Raw genomic sequence first — 21,612 nt, forward strand, 5'->3', positions numbered from 1 at the left:
CAGCTTTTATCAGAGAGGTCTATGTCAAGTGCATGCCGTGCAAGATGGCGTGTGGACACCTGACACATTCAGGTGGCTGAACAAATAGGATCCTTCTCCTACAAGAAGCTAATGTTCCCCTGTCTGGGGAAGGAGATATTATTCTACTGAGTGACATAGTTTAAAAGGAGTCTACGCAAGATAGGACATAGAAAACCAGACACATGAGACAGCAGCATAACTCATGTGTGTGTGTGTGTGTGTGTGTATAACTCTACTCTAACTCTGTAAATACAAAGCATATTCAGGAGCCATTCTTTTGTTCACCATGAACTTTCTCTACCCAGGAGGCCACTTCACATCACACACAACCATGATGTTGAATACTTTGGCTGCCCCTTGGAGGCCACTGACCAGTACCGGGAACCCTAAAGGTCACGGAAGCCTAAGGTCCATATTGCTCCTCAGGTCAACAGCCTCCAGGGTCGTGTGAATCAAGCTGTCACCTGACCGGAGTTCCTACCAAGAATCTCAAAGTCGTTACAAAGTCGTGACTTCCCTGAGGCATTACCAAAAAAGCAGGAGGTCTTTCCTCGTGACCAGAATTAACTGGAATGTATTTTAGGCTCCCTGTTTCCATCTTCTGCCTCTTCCCAGCCATTCTGTAATAGTGACACAAGAGATCAACAACCACATCTAAAGCCTTCAGTGACAGTGTCATGCCGTGGAAGTTTAGCTCCAAGTCCTGTGCTCAGCATTCAAGTCCTCTCTATCTGCTCCCTTGTAGTTTCCTTTCCCTCTTTATCACTCTAGTCACCAAGTGCTCACACTGCAATATATTAACCAAACCTTTAATTTTTTTTTTTAAAGATTTATTTATTTGTGCATACAGAACTGGGGTACAGGCCAGAGGCTCAGAGGCGGTGAGAGGCTTCACCAGAGACAGAGTGGGGAACAGAACAGGCAGATCGACGAAGTACACTGCTGAGGGGAGCAGCGGGCGGGTTCAGGAGAGGTCTGCCGCGCCATGTGGTCACCTCCGGGGCAGGCGGGAATTGAACTCATGCTGAAGCGGCTTTAGATTCTCAGTGCAGTGCTTTAACCCGCTGCGCCACCAGGGAGGGCCTCAAACCTTTAATTTTTAATTTTTATTTCTATTTTTGTCTTTGACAGTTTGACCTATTTCACTTAGCCTAAAGCCTCGGAGGTCCACCACATTGTTGCAAAGTGTCCTTTATCCTTCCTTGGGGAAACCAAGGCAGACACTGTCCTTCTAAGTCCTTACCTCAATACCCGGTCCTCTTAAAATATGTCATGCACCAATGACTCCAGAGCTTTTTGGTGGAATTCCTACAGCCAGGCAAGTGTTTATCATCTTCCCATCAAAATTCTACTCATTTTACGGTCCTCCCTGATGGTGCAATGGGTTAAAGCGCAGCACTATGAAGCTGTCCACAGCCACTGCAGCACGAGTTTGATCCCCAGCCAGGGAGATGATCCACATGGTACAGCAGACCTCTGCTGTCTCACCTGCTGCTCCCCTCAGCAGTGTATTTCATCAAGTTGCCTGTTCTGCTCCTCAGTCTGCCTCTGGTGAATTCTCTCACCCATCATACCTCTGGCCTGTACTCCAGGTCTTGTATGCATAACTAAATGAATCTTTAAAAAAGAATACTTCTGTTTGTTTTACCAGGCATAGTGCACAGGTTCCCTGTCCCCTTTATTCCCATCATAATTAACCACTTTCTTCAGTGCCACAGCAATATACCTTGACCTCTCATTATATTGAATTCATTTTGTCTTGGATTAGTTGCTGTGTCTGTCTGTCCTCAGAGGTAGTAAGCGAATGACCATTTATGGAACATCTACTGTGGCTACCAGGGATTTCCCCAGACGTCATCTAGTTTACTCTTGTGTTTTACATATGTAGCAGAACTGTCACACATTTCATGTATTCAGAGATGTCTATGAAGACAAGAGGAACCCTTGATTTCTAAGCTTCAGAAGGGAGATCATTAAATATGCCCCCTTAAGAAACTTAAATGAGAACAAGAGTTGGCCTGCTCGACTCAGCTGGATGGCATATAGAGATGGCAATAAATATTTAGTCTTCAATAAATCTCTTATAAAAATTCCCTAGCCAGAAAAGAACAGTATTTTTTTTTTTCTGCTTGTTTTTCTTAGTAAGAACTTAGCATCCTGTCTCTGTTCTGTTCTGAGCTAGGCCTCATCAGGCTAGGTGATTCTGACCCTAGATCAGTCATTAGTTCTCTGTGAGCTCTAGGAAACACGGTACCCCACATGCTGCCTTAGTTTTAAGTGGTACAAAAATGGGGAGTTAAGAACTGAGGGTCCCTATCAGTTCTATAAAATGTGAAGACGTGATATTGAATGAGCGTGATATTGAATGTACAAAATGACTTGGGAATTGGCTCATTTTTCAGGCCAAGCTATAAACACTAAAATATAAGATATAGGATAAATACAAGATATAAGATAAATACAAGATATCTTATATCTTAAATATGAGATAATACATAAAATAGAAGATCATGTAAACAGGATAATAGATTCTAGGTCTCTCTCTCCTTTGTGTATATATTCAGGGGGAAATAGAAAGCTTTCAATTCATGAAAGAATATTTTCCAGAAATTTTTAAATTAAGTCCAATGACTACCTAAATAGCAAAAACATTTTTCGGTTGCTCCCCACTAAGGATTACCTTTTTTTTTTTTTTAATTTGGTTGATTTTAGTAAGAAACTAATGAAAGTTAATTTTATACACATTAATCTTACAGATGAGGATGGCTTCAAAAACCCACAGACCCTTACAATTCAATAATCACCACCACCAACAATATCTTCCCTTGTATCTACCATCTGACTAATCTTCCACAGGATTTTCTGTTGAATAAATAAATGAATAAATGAACAGAATTGCACCAACTTCAGGGGGCGAGGGTGCAGGTAACAATCGATTTCAGGCAGATCATCAATGGAAGTCTATGGTTTGGCCCTCCCTAGGAATGCAATATTAAAGAACCACCCTATCAAGCAATCTGCAGCCACTGCAGCACAAGTTCTATTCCCCTGCCCGGGAGCCGACCCCCATGGCATAGCTGACCTTTCTTGTCTTACCCACTGTTCCCCTCAGCAATGTACTTCAATAGAGCTGCCTCTTCTATTCCCACTCTGTCTCTGGTGAATCCTCTCACATCTCCTGGCCCTGAACCCCAGTTCTTGCATGCATAAATAAATAACCCTTTAAAAAAAGTCTATCATTGACTGTTTAATAACAGTGGCTATAAATTCAATTACTATTTTCAAAATTATCAATAGACTGGACGAAACCTTCCCTCAGACAGGTTTGGGTAAAAAGATGCAAAGTATGTGTCTGTACACCTGACAACGTAAACCTCTGAATCTTTATCTTGGTTTTGGTGCCTCTGTGTTCCAAAAGACACATGGAATCCTTCCTTCTCTCTGCTACCACAGAAAACAAGGATAAGCAGAGGTTTCGGTGGTGCAAGTGCCCAGTGAGACTGACAGCTCTGTTTATGGCACATGTCTACTGCATGCGGTTCTGATAGTTCACCAAGACAGTTTCACCCAAACCACATAATAATGGGCCTCAGTGGAGAATGGCCCAGTAGCTTCTTGAAAGGCCCTGATTGTATAAGGACTATTGGCTTGCTGTAAAAGTATTTACCCTGCAGGAATAAAACTAAAAGGGGGCAAAAAAGGAGATAAAACATATTTTTTTACTGTACTTTTTGTGGTATGGAGGCAGCATGATGTGAAATTCTGAAGAAAAAGAAAGTATTCATTAAGAAAAAGGAAAAGCAAAACAATGGATAATATACTTCGCAGGGTAAAATATTTTTAAGGCAAATGAAGGAGGGGCAGAAGGATTCTTCTAAAAGAGGGATCTACCTGCTAAATACAGGCTGTTGCTGTTCGTTAGCTCTTAGGCCAGGCTAAGTCAATCTACAAGAAGGGACATCATTTTAAGAACAATGCTGTTATATCAACATACAAAAAAATAAGAAAACCAAATTACTTAATAAAAAGTTAAGCATACAATTTAATAGAATATTTTTAAGACTCAACTTCCTCATATATTTTAGTATCCTTTTAAGAGTACTTTTTTACTATATTGAATGCTTTTCCTAAAATCAAATGTGCATTTTTTATTAGCTGAATATTTTCCCCCAAAGAACATTTCCCTCCAAATCTGTATTTTCAATATATTAATAAAATAAATCCAACCTTTTATAGAAGCTGCTAGCAATTTTTTTCCCTGAAAGAAAAACCTTCCCCAAATTGTATTTCTTTTAATTCAGGGTATTTATAAATGATTACCATTTGTTGAAGGACTGGGTCATTACAGAGTAATTAAGATTTTTAAAAGTTAAACATCTTTATGACTCAGAAAGCCCTTAATCCAATTATAAGGGTGAAGGATGAATTGACCTTTTCCTCTTATAATCTTGTTTGTAGTTTGGGGGAAAAAATCTTTCAGAGAATACTGATTTTTATATTTACAAAACATGATGACAAGCTTAACAGCACTGAAGTTTTAAATAAGCTCGACATATCCATTTTTTTTTTAAGTTCTCCTTCCTACATGGTGTTCCAGCAAGAAAAGTGGCAGAGAATAATTTCATTTGATTGATTGTGTTTAAACCCACCTCAAATTGTCCTCAAATTTAATTTCCTGTGGTTAGGTTTTTTTTCTTTAATTTTTCTGCTCTATATGCTATCGTTTTTTGTGCTCATTAACAATATTTTTAATAACAAACTCAAGAGTGAACAATGATGAATGCAGCAACATTGAAGATCATAATTAGATTACCTATTGCTTTCCATCTAAGGATCTCAAAGTAGTTGACAAAGAGAAAATGAAACAGCATTCTTTCTGATTTCACAGCACTTAGAAATTGGACAATTATAATTTTTTTTGTTCCATATACCGAAGGCTAAACCGTTCTAGATAATACCTCTCCCACAGCATTGCTGGGATTGCCCCATATTCAAGGTTGGTGATTAAATTTTTATTTATCTAAAGATGTTTTGATTTAGCATTGCCAGGCACTTATAACTCACAGCTCCATGATCAGTCACTACCAGGAGGCAAAAAGAGATCTAATTCAGATTTGACGGTAACCTACCTGTTGAAGAAAAGACTAACTTACGTCAAAAATAATGTCAGTATTAACTAATTTGTGCGTTAGACTCCAATTTTAAATAAAACTTAAAGGGATTCATCTTTTCATAAACTCATCAGCCTAAGCCAACATGAGACTGTTGTCACTCAGATAAAACCATAAAATTCAGGCTTCTGCCTGAGCACGTGGGTTAACTGACGTCTCTGCCCGTGGACACGCGCACTGCGTGAACGCAGAGATGCGCGGAACACAAGGGCCTTCACGAAATTGAAAACGTGGAGAATGACGAGGGTTCTGATGACCTCACTGAGCTAAGATGTTGGAACAGCTCTCTTTACCTTGTCTCTGAGTCACTTCCTAGCTGGTGACAGACTTTCCCCTTCCCCTTTAAGGTTCTTTTGAGATCACAGTCTTCCTTCCCTACCTTCAGTAAAGACATATTATCCTGTGAGAGTGCACATCAAAAATTAATTCAGATTCCCTTGCAAAGAAAGAATTAACAGTCATCAACCTCCCTTCATGACTAATATAAAATCTTCATTTAAAAAAAGGTAGTTTTAGAAGCTATCTTTCCCCCCATAAGGGTGCATGTTAACAGCTAACAGGGAAAATAAAAACAAAAACAAAAACAAACATACACACACCACAAAAACTGTGTCCTGCGGTTGTGCCTGTCTTCTCAGAAAAATGGCAGTCGGAGTGGAGCCATCGACTGAGGAAGTTCATGATTTTAATCACTTCACTTCTCATCCTGACTTTTCTACATATCCACTTAAATGCAACAGGTTGGTGAGCGTGATGCAAGATAAGAGAAAGATGTGTGAAATTTGGGGAGAAAATTTAAAGTGGGGAAATTCTGTGAGCTGGAATATTATACTTTTTTATTTGATTGTTGGACCCATCACCTGGAAATTTCCATAAGCTTCATTTAATTCTATAATCTGACTTCTCAAGCAACCTACTTTAATTTATCATCTGGTTTTACTACTTTCTCAAAAAAGGCCACAACAAAAAAAATTTGTTTTGCTAAAAGCAAAGCAGCAAATCAATAGCAGTAACTATTTAGTGTCATGTAAAATCCATTTATAACTAAAAATACTGTAAATTAAACAACCTATTTTTCTGTGTTATATTAAGGTTTATAAATTTCTCAATCTACACAGAAAGGAAAAGCAAAAATGAAATCAACCTAGTGCTAAAATAGCAAATCTTAAAATTTATGTTAGTAAAAATATGCTTTCAGTTTAAAATTGTATCTGAAAAAACATTTTGACTAAAAATTATATTTTTAACTAAAAAAAGATTATTCAAAAGATGTCTTAGTTTCAAAATAAGGGATGAATTTATGATTTGTAGAAGAAAGAGGTACACTCCCTCCCACCAAAATGAGTATATTACTGAATTATCACATTTCTCTCTGTGGAAAGTTGTATTTCCTTTGTGTTACATGAAAAGTTAATGTTTTATATTTATAAATAAAATATCTTCCTAGATATTTGGGCCTTGGTTAAATAATAATCTTTACTGGGATAAATTGTCTTCAGTATTATACAACTTGACTATACAGAAAGCAAAAGAAAAGAAAAGGAACACAAAATTTCATGTTTAATCTCAGATTACTTAAGAGGTAGCTCACTAAGAAATGAGATTTTTAGGTCATAAGATTTTAAAATGTGAATAGTTTATTTTAAAAGGTTTCCTTTCTTTTTAAAAGATTTTCCTTTTTCTCAGAATTCTAAAATATCATTAAGAAATAAAATCAAAAGCTAATAGCTATCTTTAAAAAGCAATACATTTATATTTTTAAACATCATTTGTCAATTTGAAGTGATAGCAACTGTTTTTATAATTGCTTATATTTACTTGCCAATATTCCTTAAGTAAAACTACCTGAAACAGGTTTTTTTCTAGTCAAACTTCTAATAAGATAACTTCAAGAGGAAAACATTTATAAATTGGAGGGTTTTATAAAATTGCAAACATATGAAAATACTAGATTAGAATTACAGCTTAAAATATTTTCTCAACATTTTGATTGTAATTGTATTTAACATTTTTATGAGTAAAAATTATTCAGGAACTGTCCTTCAAGAAAAGATTTTTCTTTAAATAAATTTTGTATAAATCACAGCTTCTATACTCCATTAACTACATCTATTTTAAATTTTTTTAAAAAGTTAAGCATAAGGAAATGCAAGAGTGAAAATTGTATTCATCCTTTTTTTAAATATTATTTCATAAAATGGGTGGTAAGGACCAGAGGCGGTCAGGCTTGAAAGGATAAAGCTTATAACTAATTCACTCTTCCTTTTTAATTAATCTATAGATGTCAATTTACTTACTACCCCTTCATCAGCTGAGCATCACAGAATCTTCCAAACAATTTCATTTTAATTTCTAGCACCCCCACCTCTACCCGTGAGTTTTCTGCTCTCTTTTATCTTCTGATTCTCAGGAACCAGGTTGCTTGTCACACATGCAAAGGGGGAAGGAGAGACCCCTCTTCATGAAAAACCACCAGCACTACCACCCATCGCCTTTTGAAATAAATAGTGAAACTATCTCTTAATTTGATTTTTTTTTAACCTAAGCTCTGGGCCTTCTAGATGAGTTGTCCTTGGGGATCATGAGTCCTTACAGCGTGACGTGACGTTCAGTAATTTGTCCAGGAGGTATTAAAGGGTACCGCTTACGTGGCCAGCTCTCCAGAGAGGCCCTGCGCGCCTCGCCAGCGCCCCTCATGCTGTCACTGTTTGTTCTCTTCCAAACAGCCCAAGTCATAACACCTGGGTCTCGGTATGTGGGGACATTCCCACCTGCTGACTCCCAGTAACTTTACCTTTCTGCTTCCTTAGCCCTGTTTCAATTCTCCCAGCACTGGGTCTGCTGGGCCCCGTCTTCACAGTAACAGTGAAGTGTATGCTACTAACCTGAAAGATGCACTATTTTCTGAGCATTCGTTTCGTTCTCCCAACAACCTCATGAAATAGGTCCTTTCACATCCCCATTGGACAGGTGAGAAAACTGACACCAAACCTGCTTAGGGTGTATGCAGCAAACAGCAGCAGAACCGGGCCCTAAATCTCGGCCTCACGGCCCCACGGCTTTTGACCACTAGGTTTTACTGCTCCGTCCAACTATGCCGCTTTTATCCTTGCAAAGAAGAAATGCAAGCACCGTTCTGTAGACAGTGTCTGACATGTCCCTGAGCTTCCTCTTAGGACTGTTTATAAAAACAAAAAGACAGTCCCCAAATAAAAGCAAATGGTAGGTATTTGGTTTAAATGTAGGAAGGTTTGTGCAAATGTCTCCAGTTTTAACCAAAATAAAATAATATAAATAACAAATTAACAAAACCCAAAACATCTTTTCCTTTTTCTTTGGAATGGCCTCAGGTGGGCTTAGCAGGTTTTGGGGTTTATAAATTTAGTAGCCTTAGGCCTTTTTTTTTTTTTTTTTTTTTTTTTTCAGAAACATAGAGACCCATCGGATTCTTCCTATAATCATCCCCGCAGTTTGTAAACCAAGACAAATAAATAAAACCTGATAGGACAAGTTAAATGGATCAAAGGAAGAAAAGCAAAGATTGTTGTTTATTTTTTTTCTGGGGGTAAAGGAGATCAAAGGATTACAAGGCAGTGAAAATGAGGCAGGAAAAAAAAAAGGAAAGATAAAATATGTATGAAAAGGAAAGAGAAATGGGTTTCTGCTGGAGCCCGACTGTGTGAGGCCTCAGTGTGAGGCCTCGTAGCAAATTTCCTTGGGTACTTTGGGCCACCAGGGAAGGAAGGAGCCAGATAGCACAGGGACTCCTGGAGAAGGGACAGTCCTTTCGTGGGGTGCTCAGGGGAGGGCTGGCCTTCGTGAATGAGAGCAAGTAGTGTTATCTTTTCTTGCCCTTCCAGTTTCCCTCTAGTCCTTCCTTCGTGGGACTCACATTTCAAAAATTTAGGACTGGCTATAAGCTGAAAGAAAATAAAAGGTGAATGACAAATATCTGAGGTAAATTGCTTTTTCTACCCTGACCAAAAAATTTTTTAAAATGTAAAAAGAAAGAGACTTGCTAAAACAATTGTGATTAAATTCAATAGATTTTAAAAAGAACTTGAAAGCAAGGAATTAAAGAGGAAAGAAACTACAAAGAGATAATATTTGTGAAGGGATGCATCAAGTAGAGAAAAAGATTTTCCTCTCAGACTTTCTGATTTGCTCCCAGTGGGGTAACCCTGGGCACTGGCCGGCTATGGAGCAAATGGACAGATGCTTCCAGAAAAGATTATCTTTTACCTGCCCCTCAGAGAATATCTCAGGTCCTGTGACTGCTGACTCTATGATCTAAGTTTTATATGTCACTACTACATATGTCAGACAGGAAAATCTATCTGTAACAACAAAACAGCTAACCCTCTAGATGCATAATCTCATTTAACCCTCGCCAAAACCTCACCATGGCTATCTTGCTATCATACCCCCATTTCACAGCTGAGGAAATTGAAAAAGTGTGTTTGTATCTCAATGAAATTTTCTAGACCTTAGTCTCTACAGCAGCTATCTGCTGCCTTCTCACTTAAGTAGATATTTGCAGAGTTCCTCCTATCCTCAAAATTACAACAAAGTCTTTACAGGTTCAGATCCTAACCTGGGCCCTTCACAGTCAGAATCATCAGCCAGCAGTGTCTTCCACTGACTTCTGACCACAGACGTGTTGAAAAATAGCATCTGTTTCTCCCATTCAGTAAAGTTTGCATCAAGATCTAATTGGGACTGAAGTCAGCAAATACCCCTGGGTCCTAAATGAAAAAGCCCAGGCCTTCCTTATTGCAAGGAGGAATGTTGAGGGTAGGAAGAAAGGGGCCCTGGAAGGCTCATAACTAGCGCGAAACCTTTGCTCACAGACCTGTTCATGTCCTTGCTGAGCCTCAAAGATTTCCAGTGTCTTCTTCACACATGTCCTCAGCAGAGCCCCCTGCCAGTGGGGAGGAGGCGTGACCAACGTGGCAGAGCCAGCCGGCCCTGAGCAGCCCACAAAAGGACATTTCCTTTTCTTCTCCAGCCTCCCTGTGCTCTCTGGCTTTAACCTTTCCTGGTGGTCCAAAGCACCCAAGGAAATTTGCTACAAGGCCTGACACTGAGGCCTCACACAGTCAGGCTCCTGTAGGAGTCTCTCTTCCCTCTGCTGAATCACCAGACTTTGCCAAGAGCCCTTTGCTTAAAAGATGGTTTGTCTCTTTGAAATTCTGCAGGCTACATTTGGTCACGAAACTTCTCATCTGCTTCTGTCCCTCAGACTGCTTTGCTTCTCAGTAACAGATACTCTGTTCAGCATTTCTTCTGATCATTGACAGCATTCATTGAGTTCCAACTATTTGTTCTCCAAAAAAGAGGGACCAAAAGTAGGATAAAAATGCAACAGTGTGTTATTAGGACAGAGAAAAAAAAAAGATTAAAAATCAAGATTGTATGATACAATCTAACTATAAACCTAAATGTTGTAGAAGAAAAAAATGTAAATTTAGGGCTTATGGACTCTAGGGAGACTGTAGCCCTTCTGAAATTGTATGTAAATAGGTTTTTCTTTTTCTTCCTTATTGTTTTTTGTTTTTCTGGGAAGTCCGTAGTTTCATTAGGTAATCAAAGAGAAGCCCAAGCATTTATTTCTATTTCTAATGCCCAGAATAGGGCTCGGGACATAACAGGGACTCAATAAACAAGTGTCGGTTAAACATTCAGCATTTGTTGAATAAATGAACGTATGAAAGGAATCTGAGCTCTAAAGTACCTATTTTTATAAATGGAGAAATTGAGGCCTAGAAAGGCAAACACAGCTTCTTCAAGGGCATGAAACTAAATCATCAGGACCAAATAGTTATAGCTCTCTTAACATTTTCTGCTGCTTGTCAGTCTTCTTGGTTTGCTTTTTAAGCTAATTACATCTTTTTTTCCGCCATTTTACGTGTTGTCCTCCAAACCCTTTTCTTTTAAGCAGAGAAATGTACCTTTTTTTTCTAGTTAGAAGTGACTTCTGCATGCACGACCCCAGGGGAGATGGGAGCAGAAACTGGGGAGTTTTCATAGTGATCTATGAAAAGGACCACTAGTACGGTCTCCTTGTGAGACACGCCACAGCCCTACTCTTTCTAGGTGCCCAGGACAGGATTGCCGGGCCACTGAAATGGCCGACATGGATGGAAATAGGTGAAACTGAAGTAGCGGAGTTAGAGGGAGAGGTCGACAGTAAATCTTAAGCTTAACAACTGACCAGCCCCACAGCTGTCCTACAAGTAGGTGATCTACAACATTTTAAAAGAGATCTGAGAGACAAGAATCAAATGAAATCCCGCTTGATTTGAAATCTCCTTTTGAGGGTCTTCCTTGCTTGGAAAGTTGACTAGGAGAAGCTGGGAAAACTCCAGCTGGGTCTTTTTACCCTCCTATCAGCTCAAAATCAAGCCCAGCAGGCTAGAAGGATGACACTTAGCTATAACCCTGAGAAGAGAAGGGAGAGGGTTCCAGAGCTCATGAAACTGCTGCCAGCTACGAGAGATTCAGAAAGGGACCAAGACTCAGATTCTGTGACACAGCAAATTTCTTGTGCTCGTGACTTGCTCAGCAGATCAGGGCCAATATGGAGGCTCTGAGGTGAAGGCACATCAGAGGTGAGAGGAGAGGCCTGGGGATACCCCCAGAATGCTGATTACTAGCAGAAGAAACTTGCTGTAAAGTCTTTGCATTTGAACCTGGATATCCTAAATACAAGTCATTTTAGAAAGGTATTTGTTCCAATGTCCTGGATTTTGTTCATGGATTATCTGTAGTTTTTGATAAAGGTAGGAAATACTTAGTGAAAAAGAAAGATTTGTAACCCCCAATGGTGTGACTCTGGTAAAATCACTTAACTTCTCTGAACTTCTATTTCTTGATTTGCAAAATGAAAGTACCGATCTTTGTATCCTCCATAGCTCTTTCCAGCTCTGGTATGCTACATGCTACACCGAAGTTCAATATTGAACCCATGGACAGCTTTTTAAAATATGATTAAAGGAGTTTACCCCTTTCGGTGAGGCTCTACCCCAAATTGTTTTCTTAAATGACTCTGAATCTTAACTTTCTTCGATTGGCAAATGTCAAAGAAGGGGGTGCAGGAAATGTTAATGTCATAGAATGAACACAACCCCCCTTCTTCTGAGACAAATGTTGCAAACATCAGATGCTTAGATTCAAATGGAGATTTTAAAAGAAATGAGGTTCAGTCAGTGATCTGAAGACTTGGCTTTCACTTTTCACGGTGGGAATTATGGGAGAGTTCAATCCAGTTATTTGTTTTCTGAGTTCCACTGTCAACATGTAAACATTTCACAGAATCCACGTAGCATTTAATTAAGAGAGGAGATAATTCTTTTGTACAATGACCCAAAGTTATTCCAGGTGCCTCTCTCCTGACATGAACCTAGTTTCCCTCTAGTTTTCTGGAAGCTTCCTACATTTGCTCATATAATATCCAAAGAATGGCTGGGGATCTGTTTCTCCCTTCCTCACAAATCTACCAGCCCTAGGGTTTCAAAATTCTGTCAAGCTCTGAACTGAATTCTACCAATAAAAATCACAGTAAGACACTGAAGCTCCAAAAGGTGGCCAAACAAAACCTCTATGCCAAAGGATCTTTCTGGTTAATAGGAAAAGGAAATGTATTTAGAGTGTGTCTGACTCTTCGAAAAACAGTCAATGACCAAAAACTCTTCCTACATGTCCTATGCTGAGTTCTAGTTGAGGAGAACACATAACTCAGAGAACTGAGCTCAGCAAATGAACGCTACACATTCCCTAGGCCCCAGAGGGGCCTAAAGTACCCCCCTGGAATTGGGGGTAGAGAAGAAACAATGCATAAGGCCTGTGCCCCTCAGTAGTGGGGGTTTAGAAGTCTCCTAAGCCCCAGGTTCATGTCTTGCTAGAGGAAATGCCAGGAAAGAAGATACCGTGTTTTCCCTTGCAACCTCTTTTTTGCCAAAAATAAGCCTTTCTATGCTGAAAGCTGAGCCACTGAGGACAGTCCCCAACCACTGGGTCCTGGCTTCCCCATTTACATCACCAGGTAGAAAATGCGTGTGGAGGCCCATGGGCCTTGGGCACAGGTATTGTTGCACTTACCTCGGACTCTGGAGCTCATTTTCCAGACTCTTCAACTTCTGGGGTCTCTTCAGTGACAATTCCTCATGAGACTTCCACATATCAGGACAAGTTTAACCAACTGAAAGGGCAAAAAATTGAGCAAGGTTACTCTGCTGAATGGAAAAAAGAATAGGAGACTCAGGGGGGCTGGGACAGGAAATCACAGATGAGGAGACTGAAGGGAAGGGAAAGGACAGAAGGATACATTTTAGCCAAGAGCTACAAGGAGGGGTGCTGGCTCAGGAGAACATTCCAGACCTGCCCAGTCTGAAACACCTCTGGGACAGAGAAAAAGGGTCCTGGCCTGAGATTGCAGCCGGTGGCCCAAGCCTTTGACGCTATGCCTTTCTTTGCCCCAACCTCAAGTAGCGAAGGCAAGAAGACTCAAAGCAAACACAGACCTCGGGAAAATAGGAGGGGTCAAAGGCCAGAGGGAGGGACCCTTACTCTAGACTGGAAGGTAGGGGAGGTGTGAGACAGGGTGCAGTGCAGATACCAAGCAGCTAGAAATCAGCCTGCCTGCCGCCAGATTAGCCAGCAGACCCCCTTAGCCTGCTCAGACACAGGGGTGAAGAGGGGTCAAGTGGCAGGAGGGGACCCTGTGCTGCCTTCGTGAGACAACCCTCAATCTTGACTTCTCAACACAGGCAGGAGCTAAACTAGTTGACTGAGCTCGGAGACCAAGTTTTCCCAGTGGCTCCGGACGTTTCTCATTTCCCAGGGAGAAGCAGGCTGGGGGTGGGGGTAGGGGTGGGGGAGAGACTGGAGCTATACTCTCTTCCCCAAACAGGTTGGCATCAGATGCAAGTGCTAGGAACTTTCCATCAGGCCCCTGGTTTACTAGGAGACATGGTGTTGTTGTTTTCTCTTTCTTTCTAAAGGGGTGTGCATTAGCAGTTTGGGGTTCAAAGGAATTACAACCCCCCCTTTACCCTCCTTCCTCAGCAAAGACAAAGTTAAGACAAAGGGGGAGATCAGCTGGCACTGGCCTCAGCTGAAAGCAACTGCGAGGAGGGGATACCAGCAGCACCCAAAGCCACAGATTCTCTCTTCTGTAAAGGGAGAAGGGGGTGGGGGTCCTTTCCTGAGCTACCACCCGCAAAGAGAGACTTCTCCAGCTAGTCCCCTGCCGGGATCTGAAGTGAGCAGTCCCAGCCCAGGCGAGCAGCCGCCTCAGCAGCTGTGTGCAGTAAGCAGCAGCAGCTCCTTCAAGGCAGCAACAGTTGTCTGGCTGAGGCGAGGGGAGGATTCGCTTTGGTGCGCACGACGCCGGCTTCGCACGCGGTGCTCCTGCCCCAGAGTCCCAGCCCCAAACCCAGCTTGGAGGGGAATAGTGAAGGCACTAGGGAGGCAGTACCCCGCGGACGTCTGCGCTGCGGGGGCTCAGCCCCTTCTGTGCAAGTTCACTTTTCTTAGGTCACCTGTCTTCCCATGCTGGTGGAGGTTCAGGCTTCTGGAGAGAGGGGGGCTTTCAAGCTGGGGAGAGCAGGGGGATGTAAGAAGCAAAAGACAACAGAGGAGCTGAAGGGACAAGGGGTGACGCTAATTTTTAGTCTACCGTAGCTCGGATACTTCTCGCTCCTTCAAGCTCTCGCTCCACAGACGGCCCCAGGTGAGAGGCAGGGAGGAATTTCCTCCAGACCTTTTGCTTTTGCCTCAAGTCCTTGGCAGATCTTAGAGACCCTTTTACTCTTTCAGAAAATGTAATCAGGGAGGGAAAATCTCCTTTATCTGGGGAGAAGAGCGCTGATTTAGCCCTGGAGCCTGGAGTCCTTGCTTTCTGTGCCTTCTCGCAGACTGAGCCGTGAAAGACTGACTCTGTCCAGCACTGTCAGACACTGTAGTCCTTCTTTATTCCGGAGAGGGTAGAGTCTGGGTGCTCAGCTAATGGAGGGGGGAACATGTGGGCCTTTAATGTGCTGGAAGAAGGAGATTGGGGTGTGCGGGGATATCAGGCCCTCCCTCCTCAATGGAGAGCTTTGCAGCCCTCTGTCATGACTCGTCCATCTCTAGACACATCCCTCATTCCTGTCCACTTCAGTGGGAGCCAGTGTGTGTATGTGTGCCCTTCTGTCCCAGTCCCTAAGGGCGTCTAGCTGTGTTCCTACTGGCGAAGGGCACGGGGCGCAAAGCATGGTGAAGGCCTGATTTGTGCTACTTGTAACCGAAATGGTCACGACTGCCAGGAGTGGAGAGGGAGGAGGGGAACCCACTGGCGATCCCCAATCCTGCAGTTTTGCCTGCCTCCCCAGGATGGGGCGCCTTGAGAGGGCAGGACGGGGCTGCTGCTGCTGTTGCTGCTGCTGCTGCTGCTGCTGCTACTGGTTAGCTCTGAGTCTGTGCAACCTCATTTCTCAAAAGCTCTTTCTCTGCGGGGCTTCCCCCAGTTTTCTCCTATTTTATCCCCCTCCATCTTATTTAGTTTTGAAGAAGAGAAGGGGATGAGGCTGTAAAAAGCCCCAGATGAGGTTGGAAGCAGGGGTTGGAGAGAGAAGTGACTCCAGGGAGCGGGCGGTGCCTGGTGTTTTCCCCCTTTTTCGGAGCTGCCCAATTCATCCCGCTTGTCTCACCTCCGCCTTCCCCACGCTAGGGCAGAGGATGCAGGGGGTGGGGGCTCCCGCCCCTCCCTCACGGGTTTCCCCATCCCCATATTGCAGATTTGGATCATTAGGGTGAAAAATGACCATAACATGTCCTAAACTGATACATATTTCAGGTACTGACTGGGGGGCTTTGACCAGATCCTTCTTTCGCAGAGGGTGAATGGGGTTATTCCGGGTGTGGACGGGGGTGGGGGGGGAGACACAACTTCTGTAAACTTTTATTGTATTTTAGCCTCTTCCCACTTCTCCGAAAACACACGCCACTGCCTGCTCCAATTCCCCTTGTTATACAAAGTCGATTTAAAAGTTGGGGGTGGGGGACCCGCGCGGAAGGCAGGCGGGTGACCGAAACCTCGGGGAGCGCGGGAAGGACCGGAGGGAATGGATTGATTCTTCCGTGGAAGACGGGGAACGGGCTGAGAACGGCTCGGATCGAGCCGCTTCGGGAAGGTGCGGGCTTCGGCGATCGCTGGTAGCTGTGGTCTTCTCGATGAGTGCGCCCTCCGCAAATGCTTTTTGGGGTAAGGGCTTCCGGCTATTGAGTTATGTACAGCAAGCCCAGACCGCAAAAAGATTCGCGAAGGGCAGAGTCTGCCGGCTTCTTCAGTCCGCCGCCGCCACCGCCGCCGCCGCCTTCAATCTAGGATGTCTCCGAACCCCCGAGCCGAGCAGGCTGGGTCTCCCTAGCGCGCTCCAACGCGGCGCAGCTTTCCACCCCGCGCGCCGCTCGCCCCTCTCCCGCCGCTTCCTTGCGCCCCCCGACCCATCTCTCCACACAGTCCGCGATCCTCAACTCAGCCCGCACAGCCGCGAGAAAGGTGTGTGGAAGGCGAGAAGAGGACCGCGGAAAGGGACCAGAGATCCCGACGCCCAGCCTCCACCCCTCTCCGGTAGCCCCAGCACCCAAGCCTCCCCGCCTATCTATCCTATCGCCCCTTTCTCTCATTAGGGTTCCGCCAGCCCCGGCTGCAAAGTCGCGTATCTCTGAACAGGTACAGTTCGGGTTCCCCTTGAACCCCCTCTTGTCCCTTCTAGTCCCCCAGCCGAGGTTCCAGCCGTGACTACAGGCGCTGCGTAAAGAGAAAAACTCCCCCAGAGCACTAAATAAATACAGACGAGGCGGCCAGCTCATTGGTGCGGACTAAAATCGTCACCCACCAATCAGAAAAGAGCTCACATATCCTTTTTTTTTTTTTTGAAGGGGGAGGGAGGAAAAAATATTTCCATTTCTAATTATCCAACAAAACCCAGAGTGGAACAAGTTAAAATATTGTTGTTGCAAAATAGCTGGCCACGACCCCTACCCTCATTGCTGCCCAGATGAGGGGAGGAGCGCGACGACAGAAGGAGCAAGGGGGATTCAAGAAAGCGACCTCTCCTGAAGACACACCAGCCGGAAAATTCAGACAGAAAAATGACAGGCAAAGATGAACCTAAATCCAAACTCCACCTAGTCAGCCTATTGCTAGAAAAATGAGAAGTTCTCAATTCCTGAATCCCCCCCCCATAAAGTTCTGAATGATAATTAGGAAGGGTGAAGCTTCTCCCTCCACACCCTCCCCCAAAGAAAGGCGGTCTAACGGCCCCATCGCCTCAGGTGCCCTTTCAGAATTGCACCTCCCCAGCCCCCACCGCAAACCCATTCTGCAGAAGGTCGAGGGGAACGACAAGGGAGGAGACTCTTGCTGGCCTGGGATCCCAGGGTGGGGGATTCCAGCATCTGCTGGAGGAAGGAAGAGGAGGAGAAAGCCCAGGATGGGAGGAGCAGGGAGAGAGCTCTCTTCCCTTCGTTCTCCTTCCTTACAGTTCCCCTTTCGGCCCCCTCGGCCATCCCATCCATCCAAACTTTGAGGGACTGATCGTCCCAGTGCTGTGCCACCCTGTCCAAATCCTCTTTTGTCTTCCCACGCAGCCCCCTCCCCATCAACGTCCAATACAAGTGGGGGCAAAAGAGCATTCTGACCACCTCCCCCCCTCGCCCCCCATAAAATGGTAGCCCCCAGTGGACAAATACTTAGCAAAAGCGGGATGCTGCAAACATAGCAAGAACTTGGGGGAAAGTTGCCACATTTGTTCTTTGCCCCCTTGGATCGACGTGCGAGCGGGTGCGGTGCGCACACTCACTCTCGCCGTGCATGCCTTAGAAAACGTATGCAGACGAAGTAGTCACTGTCTCTGAAACCCTGTCGACCCACCCCCTCCGCCCATCCATCACCCTACTGCAGCTCGGTGACCCACCCACCCTCCAACGCAGCCCCTCCGCGCCGCCACCGACAGACGCACGCACACACCCTCTGAGCGTCGGCGCGCCAGTAGCGCCAGAGGGGGCTCCAAAGTCCGCGCCTACCGCTGCTGCAGCGCCGGGCAACTGCGGGGTGGGGGGCGGTGGGAAAGTTCTGTTTAGTGGACCATAGAGTCTGCCAACCTCTGGCCGACTAGTGCACCGACCCCATTCTCCTTACCTGGGTTCCAAGGCCCCAGGAGAGCGCTGGTCCCGTCCGCACTGCAGCCAGCTTGAAGGAGCCCCTCTCCAACTGGCCCGTTCCCCTCACACCCCCCTCCCCCCACGATGTTTGCCCAGCGGCAAAGCAGGCTCTTCCAGGTAAGTATATAAGTTAATGTACTGTGTGGGAGGGTCACGATCTTGGTAATTGCGGCTTTCCGATCTTAACCCCTGCGTTCCTGCCTTCTTCCAACTTGTTGAGGACTCGTCGGGTAGCCGGAGAGGGAGCGAAAGCGCCAGAGAACGCTCCCGCCGGGAGGGGGGAGAGAGGTGCACCGGGCAGAGAGGGAAGAGCGAGACAGCGAGCGGCGGAGTTCAAATGCACCCCCCCACCCCGGCAGCGGTTTTCATTGGATAGGTCTTTCCCCCCACCCCCACTCCGGTCCCCCCTGGCTTGATCCCCCCCCACCCCAAGTCTCCCATGTAGGGGACGTCTCCAGGCGAAGTCACGATTCCTTCTCAGTTCGGAATGAACTGTGACTAGAGCCATGACGCAGCCAGCGCGCATTACTCACTTTTTGCAGTCACGACTTGGGAATCCGTGCTGGTTCCAACCAAAATTACACCGCTACCATTGAATTATTTAATAGGATTCAATTCGGGGGTAAACTTGTGCATTGTGCCAAGCGATGAGGGAGGGCAGATGGGGGAAATAAGGACATGGGGTGTCCTCCTCTTCCCCCCTCATGACTCTTGGATCCCCCCACACCCCCATCCACTCCACGTGTTGCCAGTGTTTTATTGCGCTACCTCCCCTCCCAGCCCGGCCGCTCCCCCTTCTTCCAGAGATTTCCTTTGCAAATGTGGCAGAATTTGTAAACACAACCACGCAACTTGAGGGGCTGAGAGGGGCGAGGCTTGGGAAAGGCAACCAGTAAGTCCGGGTGAATGACGAGGAGGCCGAGGGTGGGCAGAGAGGCGTAATTGTCAAGACTAAGTGTAGGTTGCAGTTATTTGTGTCATTCTCCACAACATCAGTAACAGCCCTTGTTACTATTATGAGTTGAGAATACTCAGTCTCAGCCAGGGAATCTTCCCAGCGCGGAACTGTTTCTGAACTAAAAATAACATGGCCCACCCTCTATTTCCCTCCAGAGCTGCACCTCTGGTGCCCGGAGTGTATGGGGGGGGGCAGACGGGGAGGGGAGCAGGTCACCTCTTGGATTAGGATGGGGCAGTGGTTACAGAGAACATGAGCTCTCCTCTCCCTCCTGAAAATTAGCCCCCTCAATATAACTCACAACCCCTAGTTTCTAAAACTATACATGTTATATACAATTATATCGAGAGATCCTTGCATTCACACAATCTTTCTGCAGAACTTGCGAGATTACTTCATTCTCTCCCCCCCCCAACTGTCTATAGCCCACCCTTGTGGGCCAGTTTGAGAGTGCATTTTTATTATTCTTTTCCCAACAGTTAATCAGTATGAATGTCTTTGTGTGCGCGTGACAGTCATCCTCTCCACCCCCCCCCACCCCCCAGTAACCTTCCTCCCTCCTCACCTGTCTGGCTACAGATTAGACCAAAGTGTCTCCAACTGATTTCAGTGAATCTCACTCTGGGTGGAGCCCTCAGCCGCAGGGAGCTGATAGTCCCCCTAATAATTTTGGCAACTTGGAAAGAACACCCCCTCCCAGTTTCTCTCTCCGAGCTGGTTTTCCGAAACGCTTTGGCTTTTGGCTTTAATGCGCCGCCCGATGTTCCCAAGCCCGTATTCTCTGCACATCACACCAGCAACTCCTGTGCGCTGGCTTCTAATCCATTCATTCCACCAATTCATTTGGGACTTCTATGACTGGGACTCGAAGGAAGGGGGGATAGTTAAGAAAAATGCCATAATACACAGAAACATCCTTAGACACCTCACGGGAATTGCAGAATTGTGGGAGTGTGGGGGGCACAGAGTGAGAGAGTACCAGGGTCAGAATAAAGCAACCTATAGCCTCCCAGAAGAAAGCAACCTAATTCTGGAAATCACTCTCACAGGAGAGCAATCTTTTAAACCCACTGGCGGGAAGGTGCTGGCGCCTGGGAATGGAGACCCAGACAGTGCCGGCCTCTGCAGAGAAAGCCGGTGAGCCACCGGCTTTCGGTTCCTGGAGCGCTGGGCCTTGGTTCATCCTCAAATCTAACACTTCGCTCTCCCTCCTTAAATTTTTTTTTCCCATTTTCTTCCCACTCACCCCTCCTCCCCCACCCCCCGCCCCCCGAGCTCTCACCGAAGTCACGACTATCCCCTTTGAACATCTTTAACCCCCTCCTCTCCACATCTCTCTTCGGCATTCAGGGCGGGGCTATCAGCTGCTGGCGCCAACCCCGCCCCCTGGCGCTCGGAGCTGAACTTGCTGAGGACCTAGGAATTTTCAGCACCTGCCTTCCATGGACAGCTACCGCGCCCTGGACTAGCCGCGACCACGGTCACGGTCCTCAGACTCCTTGACCAAGCAAGGAAGTTTGTCAAAAGAACAGAGATTTCCCTCCATTCCCTCGTTACTTTCCAGCCCCATCCATGCAATTTTAATCCATATCCCATCCTTTCCATTAATCTCGCGGAGAGATGGCCCATTAAGTGGTATCTGGGCACCCTTTAAGACAGAGAAAATGGGGAGGGAAGGAGGGCAGTCGAGAGAACGGGGCTCAACAGCGCCGACCCATAAAAAGAGAGAGAGTTGCAGCAGCTATTGATTCAGAGATTCGTCAGGGTGATTCCCATCTCAGCAAGAATTCCCCCCTCTCAGTTCCTTTGCATGCAACCCAAAATTCTTTATGCACAGATACCCAGCTAGACCCCTCACCCCCCCCTCAGGTCCACTGTCTTCTTTAGAAAGGGGTAAAAAGGCAGCCAAAAAAAAAAAAAAAGAATCCTAGAGCATGCACAAAGTAAGCCTCATACCCACAGTCTGCGGCATGCACATGACATAATATTACTTACCCAAACGGGAACTCCTTAAGAGGAGAAAGAGAAACGGGAAGGGAAGAGAAAGTGGAAAGAAAGAGGGAGACAGAAGAGAGGAGAGGAAAAATCCAACAATTAATTTCCAGACATAGTTGGGGGGGGGGGGAATGCGGTGATGTCCAGGTTTTCTTCCACCCGCGCTGGCTTTTTATCCCAGTACAGCCTTCGGTCTATTTCTGGAACACGATCAAACCCTGGTGCTATTTTTAGCAAGTACTGAAAAAACCTCCACAC

At 45.2% G+C, this 21,612-nt stretch overlaps 1 long non-coding RNA gene across 1 annotated transcript in view; it reads right to left on the minus strand.

Moving 5' to 3' along the window:
- LOC105853664 overlaps positions 1–21,372 on the minus strand; it is an 84,777-nt gene extending 63,405 nt beyond the window's left edge. Inside the window, exons 1-2 of the long non-coding RNA XR_001145455.1 lie at positions 21,355–21,372; positions 13,293–13,392 (exon numbers count right to left, since the gene is read on the minus strand). This is a non-coding gene — a long non-coding RNA (uncharacterized LOC105853664). The remainder of the gene's footprint in view (positions 1–13,292; positions 13,393–21,354) is intronic.
- Between the last annotated feature and the right edge of the window lie 240 nt (positions 21,373–21,612).

The sequence above is a fragment of the Condylura cristata genome, unplaced genomic scaffold (genome assembly GCF_000260355.1).
Source record: "Condylura cristata isolate star-nosed mole 26May11 unplaced genomic scaffold, ConCri1.0 scaffold00015, whole genome shotgun sequence".
In the NCBI taxonomy this organism is placed as follows: domain Eukaryota; kingdom Metazoa; phylum Chordata; class Mammalia; order Eulipotyphla; family Talpidae; genus Condylura; species Condylura cristata.